This window comes from Pseudonaja textilis, chromosome 3 (assembly GCF_049901715.1).
Source record: "Pseudonaja textilis isolate UNSWEBS1 chromosome 3, rPseTex1.2, whole genome shotgun sequence".
Lineage (NCBI taxonomy): Eukaryota > Metazoa > Chordata > Lepidosauria > Squamata > Elapidae > Pseudonaja > Pseudonaja textilis.
This window is the reverse complement of record NC_141992.1, coordinates 6394961-6405571: the sequence shown is the minus strand read 5'-3', so window position 1 is coordinate 6405571 and position 10611 is coordinate 6394961. Positions and strand designations below refer to the sequence as shown.

The 10611-nt window shown below is 47.1% G+C and overlaps 1 pseudogene across 1 annotated transcript in view; it reads left to right on the top strand.

The window, feature by feature from the left end:
- Positions 1–5381, top strand: part of LOC113434211 (ammonium transporter Rh type B pseudogene) — an 8418-nt pseudogene extending 3037 nt beyond the window's left edge. The window contains exon 2 of the transcript XR_015742657.1: positions 3461–5381. The product of XR_015742657.1 is annotated as an ammonium transporter Rh type B pseudogene (transcript). The remainder of the gene's footprint in view (positions 1–3460) is intronic.
- Positions 5382–10611: the final 5230 nt, after the last annotated feature.

Genomic DNA, 10611 nt, shown 5'->3' with positions numbered 1-10611 from the left:
TGAGGTTTGGTTTACTTTAAAAAAAAAACAGAAAAACAGAAAAAAACCGACCCGGGGGAAGCCGCAGCCTCCGAGCCATCTTTGCAACATCTGGACTTCCCGGACTGATGCTTGCACTGGGCTGGTCAATCTAATTTGTCTCCCTGGCTCCATCATTGTTTTCCCCCCCAGCTGTGGTTGTCAAACTCTAAAACTCGAATGACGAGAACAAAGAGCATCCTTCTTCCTTTGCAAGAAAGAGAGGGTGGGGACTTTTGAAACCCACGGACCGGTAGTCCTCGACTTATGACTTACAACCAGCCGGGGAGCGATCCTTTGAAGTTGGGCCCAGCTGAAAGGAGGGACTCCGGATACTCCGATCTGAAGTTCCATGAATTGGTGCCCTCCGCCAACCTCCCCTCGTGGTCACGTGACCGTATTTTGGACCTCGTGGGACACCGTGGCTCAGGGGCTAAGACGCTGAGCTTGTTGATCAGAAAAGTCGGAAGATCGGCGGTTCGAATCCCTAGCACTGCATAACGGAGTGAGCTCCCCGTTCCTTGTCCCAATGGCTTCTGCCAACCTAGCTGTTCGAAAGCACGTTAAAAATGCAAGTAGAAAAATAGGGACCCCTTTGGTGGGAACGGAGCAGCGTTCCATGCACGTTCAGCGTTTTAGTCATGCCGGCCACATGGCCACAGAGACGTCTTCAGACAAAGCCGGCTCTTCTTTGGATTTGTAACGGAGATGAGCACCACCCCCTAGAGCTGGAAACGACTAGCACGGATGTGCCAGGGGAACCTTTACCTTTAAAATGGCCGCATCTATTTATTCATTTATTTGTTGACTTATTTTTTCACATTTCTGAACTATTACCTTTCTCCCTCCAAAGAGGGACTCTGGGCAATGTACTGTACAGATTTTCTGGATTTTGGCAAACCCAGAAGTGAACCATTGGTTCATTTAATGATGGTGGCTATCACTTAACGACTGCCACGAAAAAAAGTGGTAAAATTTGGTCGGTCATGGTCATATGATGACTATTATGGTCACAACTTGAGAACTACCTGTATAAGTGTGTGAATTCAGACTCTCAAAGAAACAGATATGTAGCATGTATGGATTCTAGGACGAGAGCCAACAGGTGGAAGCCCTAGAGAGGGATGTCCAAATATGTACCACCTTTGGTCAAGGTTGGCCTGAGGATTTCAGAAGATGTCTGACGTCTCTTCCAAGTCTATGGTACTCTCCCTTTGAACCACCCCCAATAAAGCAGAGCCCGTCCTATCTTAGGCATGAAAGCCGGCTGGGTGACGTTGGGCCAATCACCAGGAGACAGTGAGTTCTAGTCCCACCTTAAGCATGAAAGCTGGCTGGGTGACTTTGAGCCAATCACCAAGAGACAGTGAGTTCTAGTTCTGCCTTAAACATGAAAAATGACTGGGTGACTTTGGGCCAATCACCAGGAGACAGTTAGTTCTAGTCCCACCTTAGGCATGAAAGTCAGCCAGGTGACTTTCGGCCAATCACCAGGAGACGGTGAGTTCTAGTCCTGACTTAGGCATGAAAGCCAGCTAGGTGACTTTGGGCCAATCACCAGGTGACAGTGAGTTCTAGTCTGGCCTTAGGCATGAAAGCCAGTTGGGTGACATTAGCCTGAATTTACTCACAAGGTTGTTGTGGGGAAAATAAGAAGAGGAAGGAACGTAAGGTATGGTCTCCATCTTATTTATAAAAATAGTACTGGCGGGATTAAAAATAAATAATAATTTTTAAAATTGGCTTTTGCTTCTCCAACAAAATCATCTGTATTACTATTGATTCTTATTGATAGCAATTGTGGCTATCAATGTGGAAATACTGATTTCCATTTTTGTATCCTATTGAAGATTCTAACTTCCTTATAAAACCACCCAGCAAGATCAGGTAATACTTTGATGGCAAATAATCCACAAATTGCTTTTTTTTTTAAAGTGGTTCTTTTATTCGATGACCTCCGGTTTAAAACAAAGCTGTAATTCAGAAATTGCACTCGTGAAATCTGTTCAAGGTCCATATCTTTGGGCCAATTCAGTAGGGAACGTGAAGGAGGATCGTTTTATCAAACATATTGTGACACTTTTGATCATTGGGCCAATAAAGCACCTCTGCAATTTTCTAAAGCTTGTGCAACAAAACAAGTGAAATCTCTCCATACGAGTGGATTCTATCCCTGGTTAATGTTTAACATCAGACATTAAATGCCGCATAAAAGTATCATTATATAAGCATAAAGGACAATTCTGCACATCAGAAATTACCTGTTTTTAATGCCTGCAATTGCCAGCCTTACCCAATGCACCAGACACTAAGCCCAGCCAAATAAGCTAATTCTATTTTATTGTAAAGCTATATTAACAGAAGAGTACAATTTCGAGAGTACAATTCTCACTTACAACTGAGTGCCAAAATGAGTGCCAAATTTAGTTGCGAAGCGAGATCTGTGTTAAGTGAATTTTGCCTCATTTTACAACCTTTCTTGCCACGGTTGTTAAGTGAATCTGGCTTCCCCATTGACTTGACTTGTCAGAAGGTTGCAAAAGGTGATCACATGACCCCAGGACACTGCAAATGTCATAAAGATGAGCCAATTGCCAGGGTCTGAATTTTGAGGATGCCCCAATGGTCGTAAGTGTGAAAAATGAGTCATTATTAAGTCATTTTTTTCAGTGCCATTGTACCTTTGAATGGTCACTAAATGAACTGTTGCAAGTCGAGGATTTCTTGCACCACATATGTTTGCACACCACCCGATTGGAAAAATCCAAAGTCCACCATAAGTTGGGATACTACAATTACTACCAACCTGCCTTCCATAGAGGACCTGTACACTGCACGAGTCAAAAAGAGGGCTGTGAAACTATTTAGAGACCCCTCACAACCTGGACATAAACTGTTTCAACTCCTTCCCTCAAAATGACGCTACAGAGCACTGCACACCAGAACAACTAGACACAAGGACAGTTTCTCCCCGAACGCCATCACTCTGCTAAACAAATAAGTCCCTCAACACTGTCCAACTATTTACTAATTCTGCACTACTGTTACTATTAATCTTCTCATCACTCCTTATCACCCATCCCCTCCCACTTGTGACTGTATGACTGTAACTTTGTCGCTGGTATCCTTATGATATGGACTGTTTCCTAGTATGATTTGATTGCTTATTGTACGCCATGACTATCATTAAGTACCTGATGATTCTTGACTCTTGATGAATGTATCTTCTCTTTTATGTACACTGAGAGCATTTGCACCAAGACAAATTCCTTGTCTGTCCAATCACACTTGGCCAATAAAGAATTCTATTCTATTATATTCTGTTCTGTTCTACTCTACTCTACTCTACTCTACTCTACTCTACTCTACTCTACTCTATACCTTTGGGATGGCCTTCTCATAATTGTTTATATTTTTTCGTCTTTTCATTGCTTCCTCACAGGTTCGTTTTGGACTTGCTGAGTGAATCATGTCCAGAGTCTTCTCCACCAGTCTCCGTTTCCGGTTGCCCGTCCTTCTCTTTGTCTTTCAAGGTGCCCTCCTCTTCATCTTTGTCCTGTTCACAACGTACGACGGGCACACGGATGCTGCCAGCCAGCCTGCTGACATGGACCCAGCTGGCAACCAGCTCTACACCTTCTTCTCTCTCTTCCAAGACATCCAGCTGATGTTGTTGGTCGGCCTCGGGTTGCTGCTGGCATTTATGAAAGGCTACGGCGTCAGTGCTGTGGCCTACAACTTCCTCTTGTCCAACTTCTGCATGCAGTGGGCCCTAATTGTGCAAGGGTTCATCTACCACTACCACGAGGGGAAGATCCACCTAGGCCTCTATAACCTCCTGACTGCAGAGTTTGCCACCGTGGCTGTCCTCATCTCCGCAGGTGCCATCTTAGGCCGAACAAGCCCCATCCAACTTCTCCTCATGGGCTTCTGTGAGGTGCCCCTCTACGTAGCTTCTGAGTGGCTCATTTTAAGCTACTTCCAAGCAGTGGATATCGGAGGAAGTGTAACTGTCCATGTTTTTTCATGCTATTTTGGCCTGGGGGCCTCCATAGCTTTGTACCGGTCAGGACTCCAGACGGGACACCCCAAGGAGACGCCTTCTTACATCTCTGATCTCCTGTCCTTGGTGGGCGCCATATTCCTTTGGGTCTTCTGGCCCAGTTTTGTCTCCGTTCTCGTCCATCCGGGCGACGGCCAACACAGAGCTGTGCTACACACCTGGGTTGCCCTCAGTGCTAGCGTCTTGACCACCTTTGCCATCTCCAGCCTCTTGGAGAAGAAGGGCAAAGTCAGCATGGGCCACTTGCAGAATGCCACCTTGGCTGGAGGTGTGGCCATTGGCACGGTAGCCGACATGGCCATTAATCCAAGCGGGGCGTTTCTCCTGGGGATCCTGTCCTCTCTGGCCTGCATCCTTGGCTTCAAATATATGACCCCGTTCTTGGCCAACAAGTTCCGCGTTCAAGACCAGTGTGGTATCCACAACCTTCATGGTCTTCCAGGCATCATTGGAGCCGTCGCTGGGATTGCGACCATTTTGTTGGTCCCAGATGAAGCCTATGGGCACCAGCTTTACCACGTCTTCCCTGCGAGGAGTCCACCGTTACGAAATGCCACCGTGGAGCACGTTTTCATTGGAGGAACTCTGGGAAGGAGTGCTTCACAGCAGGCTCTTTTTCAAGCGGTGGGCCTCGGCGTCTCGGTCATCGTCTCCCTCGTCGGAGGGTTCCTCACGGGGTTGCTTTTGAGACTCCCGTTCTTGGCTCAGCCCCCCGACCAATTCTGCTTTGACGATGAGCTTTATTTTCAAATCCAGAAGCCCCTTGAGACCTTGAGTGTGGACCAAGCAGGCGGAGACCTTCAGGTGCCATTGAAGAGCAAAGCTTGATCGCCTTTTATTTATCCCCGTAAAGCGGTAATAAAATTCCTCCACCATCAACATGGAACTCGATTTCACAGAGGGTCCTATCTCTGTGGCGATTCCACTGATCAATATTGAGAAAATAGGATCTGCTAAATTTGGGGGCGTTAATTTTGAACCTGTGACAAAACCTCCCCTTACAAACAGGGGGAACTCTGCTTTCTATATCTCACTGCATCGCACAGGTAATCCTTGACTTATTACCAGTCACTTAGCAACTGTTCAAAGTTACAACAAACCCACCCCCCAAAAAAGGACTTGTGACACAGATTTGAAGTTCTGATGGCCACATCCCCCTAAATTTGTATCTACATTTTGGGCACTAGGAAAATGGCCGACATTTATGGTTATTTGCAGTGCCTTATAGTCATGTCCTCTATTTGCAATGTTTTTGCATTTATGTCCCATTTCCAGCAAATAAAACCCTCACCCTATAGCATGCGATGGGTTTGCTTAACAACCATGATGCTCGCTTTATGGACATCATGTTCCTTTCACAACTGCAGCAAAAAATGAGGTAAAATGGGGCAGTCACATGACCCACTATTACTACTATTACGGGTGTGTCAAGAGCACCAAATCGCTTCTAGGTTCAAAAGATTTGAACTGTGACAGGATGAAAATTCTTTAATTTCACCACATAGAGACAGATTTAACCATAGTTTTGTTGGAAGAAATGTCCCTCTGGGTTCCGTTCCAAGTGGGAAGAAAGACAATGGAAACATGGAGACTGCTTGGAAAGATGGTTTAATGGTGGACAGGACCACATGGGGTTTAAAGTCCTGGGCAAAATGGAGTACATGGGTGAGAGACGGAGCGAGATTTATACCCTCTGTTGGGCTTTGAACTTGCTCCCTGTTCCTGTGGCAAGAAATGTATCCTGATTGGTTGTCAGACTCCTGTGGGGCCATGCAGAGGTCACTTTGTAGGTTGTCTTGAGTCCCAGGCTTGGTTGAATCTTGCTGGGTGATGTAATGAAAGAGCTTTGGGCAGTGGTGTGGTTCAACCAGTGTAACAACCGATTTGGTGAGCACTTCGCGCGCACGTCCGGCATTTAGAAAAGACCATTTGTAGTTATAATACTTCTGCTGCAGCCCCAATGAGTAAAACAGCTGACGTGCGGCAAATTGCTCTGCTGTGCCTATCAGCTGAGCTACAAACAAAGGAAATATACGACAGGAAGAGGACAGGGGTGTGTGAGCGGGGCCAAATGATCACCAGAACTACCGGTTCATCTGAACCGGTGAGAACCGGTAGAATCTCACCCCTAGCTTTGGGCAATTCCTATTATGGCTTAATGCAGTGATGGTATTCTACCGGTTTTCACTGGTTCTAGTGAACCAGTAGTTCTGGTGAGCGGTTGGCCCCGCCCATACGCCCCCGCCTTTTCCTCTTCTATATTTCCCTGTTTTTTTTTTACTTCAGGTGATTTGTGTGGCGTGTGTACTCACCGAGCCGGTTGTTCAACCAGTTGCACCCCACCACTGGCTTAATGGTTTGGATCTGAGTGAGGGCTAATCCCATCACCCTGGAGCGGAAGGTCTTTTGTGTTGTAGATAAAATGACACTAAAATATCTGCTGGGGCTGAGTTTCTGTTTCCCTTAAATTTTTTATTTCTCTTTTATGGGAAATATTGTGCCTTTTTAATATTTCCTAGAATATTTCCTTCTTCTAGGGGAGGGGTGAGGCATTCTTTCTCCAGTTTCAATTGGGGAAATGTGACCATCCTAGACCAGGCCATGTCCAAAAATGCCAGGGAGTTTCTAGAAGCCTGGCACTCTGATAAATCAGCCATCGACAGACACATAGACATTAACAACATCTACCGACTATGCAAAAGAGACCATCAACCAGCCCAAAAGAGAACAAAGGAGACTCCAGCACTTCTCCACCAGGAATCAGCACCTAGATCAGCATAAATCAACTCCAAGGTTACCTTCAAATCAATAATCAAGTAAGCAATGGCCCAATCAAGAAACTGCCAAAGAGCCATCCGCAAATAACCCGACCAAATAATCTCTAAGATCGCCCCCACCCAACATTCCTTACTACTGTAGCACTGATGATTTTACCTAGTTGGGTAATGAAACATCTGCAAGAAAACAAGGAAGCACAGAGAGAGCCAAGGACCCCACAATCTTCCTTCTCCTCCTCTTCCTCCCTCTCCTCCACCCCCTTCTAACACTGATGATGTTATCTAGTTGGGTAGTGAAACGTTTGCAAAAAAACAACCAAGCTTAGGAAGCACCAAACACCCCTCATTTCAATGCTGAGCTAAAAAAAAAATCTCCTTTATTGTGGCTTCACCATTACTTGAGGGATCCCTGCTAGGGGGGCTCCTTTCACACACACACACACACACACAGACACCTGTTATGTTGCCCAACTAAGTGGCACCCATTTATCTACTTGTAGTCGCCCACTTTTGAAATTCTGGATCGGGAGGAGTTGGAGCGTGTGACAGGAGCTCACCCTCTCCCATGGTAGCAACCAGCTCTCGAACGCCAGCCTGCCGATCATCAGACAAGCGTCCTAACTTTGTGAGCTCGCCACGTTCCATGGCCCACTTAATGACCATAATTACAAGCTTCAATTATTGTTGTAAGTCGAGAACAACCTGTACAGGCAGTTCTTTTACCCCGCAGATGTCCTCCAGTGTTTGGGAGAAGGAAGCAGAGAAGCGATCCCTAGATGTACTCCCGTTGTTCTGAGCTCTGCAAAGGATTATCTTTGGTTTCCTGGGGCAGAATGGAGGATTTAATTTAGCAGAGAATTCCAGAGGGGTTTCATTAGCGGAGGAGTGGCCACCAGGGGTGGCCTCCAACAGGCTGGAGATCAGAGGAGGATCTACCAGCCTCACCACCCACAGTACCCTTCCCTTTGAGGAGACCACAGTAGCACGACGCTCTCTTCGTTTGGCAGGCAAACAGCAGCGCGACAGGCATCAGTGTGTGCAGAGACCGCAAAACCTCACTCCATGTTGCTCTAAGGATCTCTCTGCTGCTCCCCGGGGGTGGAAGCAAGGAGTGTGTGTGTGTGAGAGAGAGACAGAGAGAGAGACAGAGACACAAAGAGAGAGAGACAGAGACAGAGAGACAGAGTCTGAGAAAGAGAGACCGAGAGAAAGAGAGAGAGACCAAGAGACTGAGAGAAAGAAGAGACAGAGACAGAGACAGAGAGACAGAGTTTGAGAAAGAGAGACTGAGAGAGAAAGAGAGACTGAGAGAGAGAAAAGACACAGAGAGACAGACTGAGAGAGAGAAGAGACAGAGACTGAGAGAGGGAGACAGAGAGAGAGAGAGAGAGACCGAGAGACTGAAGAGAGAGAGAAAAGAGAGAGAGAGAACAGAGACAGAGAGAGAGAGAGAGACAGAGAGAGACAGAGAGAGAGACAGAGAGACGAGAGAGAGACTGAGAGAGAGACAGAGAGACAGAGAAAGAAAGAGAGTCTGAGAGAGACCGAGAGAAAGAGAGAGAGAGAGAGAGAGACCAAGAGACTGAGAGAGAAGAGACAGAGGCAGAGAAAGAGACAGAGAGAGTCTGAAAAAGAGAGACCGAGAGACAGAGACAGAGAGACTGAGAGAGAGAAGAGACAGAGAGAGACAGAGAGAGACAGGAGAGACAGAGACCAAGAGACCAAGAGACCGAGAGAGAGAGAGAAGAGAGAGAGAGAGAGAGAGAGAGTCAGAGACAGAGAGAGACAGAGAGAAACAGAGAGAGAGAGAGACCGAGAGACCGAGAGACTGAGAGAGAGATTGAGAGAGAGAGACCTGGGTCCCAACATATTCCTCCTCCAGTGGTGGGATTCAACCAGTGTAACAATCGCACTTTGCACGCAGTATTTTAAAAACAGCCATTTTCAGCTCTAACACTTACATTCTGCTGCAGCCCCGGTGAGTAAAACAGCTGAGGCGTGAAAATCTGCTGTGCCGCATGAACCAGCTGGGCTTCAAAAGAAGGAAATAAAGGCAAGACTAGGGCAGGGGCAGGTGGGCGGGGCCACCTGATCAATGGAACTTCCGGTTCATCTGAACCGGTCCGTACCAGCTGAATCCCACCCCTCTCCACCTCCCAACCTATTACAAATAGTCCTCAGCTTACAACAGTTCATTTAATGACCAAAGTTACAACGTCACTGTAAAGAAGTGACTTAAGAGCATTTTTCACAGTTAATGACTATTTCAACATCCCCGTGGTCTTGTCATCTAAATTTGGATGTTTGGCAGCTGACTCGTAGTCATGACAATTCCAGGGTCCCGGGCTCAACTTTTGTGGCTATTTTATCAGTAAAATCCCAGTAAAGGGAGGCCCGATTCCCTTAACTCACTGAAACAATCGCAGCAGTTCGCTTAACCACCGAAGCAAGAAAAGTGGTAACATAGGACAACTTTCTCTTAGCCAATGTTTCACTTAGTGACATAAATTTTGGGCTCAGTGATGGCCGTAAGTCGAGGGCTACCCAGCCAACTGCTTTGTGGCATTATAATGCGGGTCATTCTTGTTCGCCAGCGGCAGCCAAAATTTCAGGAGCCCTGCAGTTTTGCAAAGGCTAACACGTTTCTAAAGATTTAGAATTTAGAATAACAGAGTTGGAAGGAACCTTGGAGGTCTTCTAGTCCAACCCCCTGCTCAGGCAGGAAACCCTGGACTATGCCATTTCAGACAAACGGTTGTCCAATCTAGTCTGAAAAACTTCCAGTGTTGGGGGGATTCACAAACTTCCAGTGGCAAGTGGTTCCACTGGCTAATTGATCGGTCAGGAAATTTCTTCTTAGGCCTAGGTTGCTGACCTTTGCCATAAAACAGGCGTGGCCCCAGGCAGGGGTGGGATTCAAAAATCTCAGCTACCAATTCACTGCCCGGTTGCTGGGTGGGCGTGGCCATGGTGGGCGTGGCCTACCAAAACTTTCGGGAGGACCGCTTTTCGCCTTCCCCAGAGTCCGGAGGCTTCCCTCAGGCCTCTGGGAGGGCAAACATGGCCTCCCCTGAGCTCTGGAGGCGCTCCGGGAACAGGCCTGTTTCCAGAGGGCCATTTTCCCCCTCCCAGAGCCTCCGTGCAGACCCCACACTTACCTGCGTTGAAAACGGGCTGTGTAGAGACTCCTGGGAGGGAAGGGCCGGGGTGGGAGGGTTTAAATACCGGTTCGGTGAACCAGATGCCAATTTAACATCCGGTTTGCCCAAACAGGTCCGAACTGGTAAAATACCTCTGTCCCCAGGTATGATTAAAAAAAAAAAAAAGCCAAAATGGCAGCCACCACAATGCAATTGGATCTCAGATTCAGAAGGAATTATATATATATATTTTGTTCGACAGGCTTTGAGCCAAACCGTTTTGTCAGAAGTTAAGGCCGGAGCTCAGGTGTGGCTGAACGGCAGGGCATCCTTCATACTTAGGTGGCTAAGGGAAGCCAGGTGCGTTCGGTAGGTCAGGTGGGGTCCAAATAAGTCAAGATGGCAGCCGCAACCATGGAGTTGAATCTCAGATTTCTTTTTTTGTTCCGCAGCATCTTGTGATAGTTAGAGCTGGAACTGTCAGACATCAATCAGAACAGAGCTGGAAGGGAACGTGGAGGTCCTCTAGTCCAACCCCCTGCTCAAGCAGGAGACCCTACACCAGGAGTGTCAAACTCGATTTTATTGAGGGCCGCCTCGGGGCTGTGGTTGA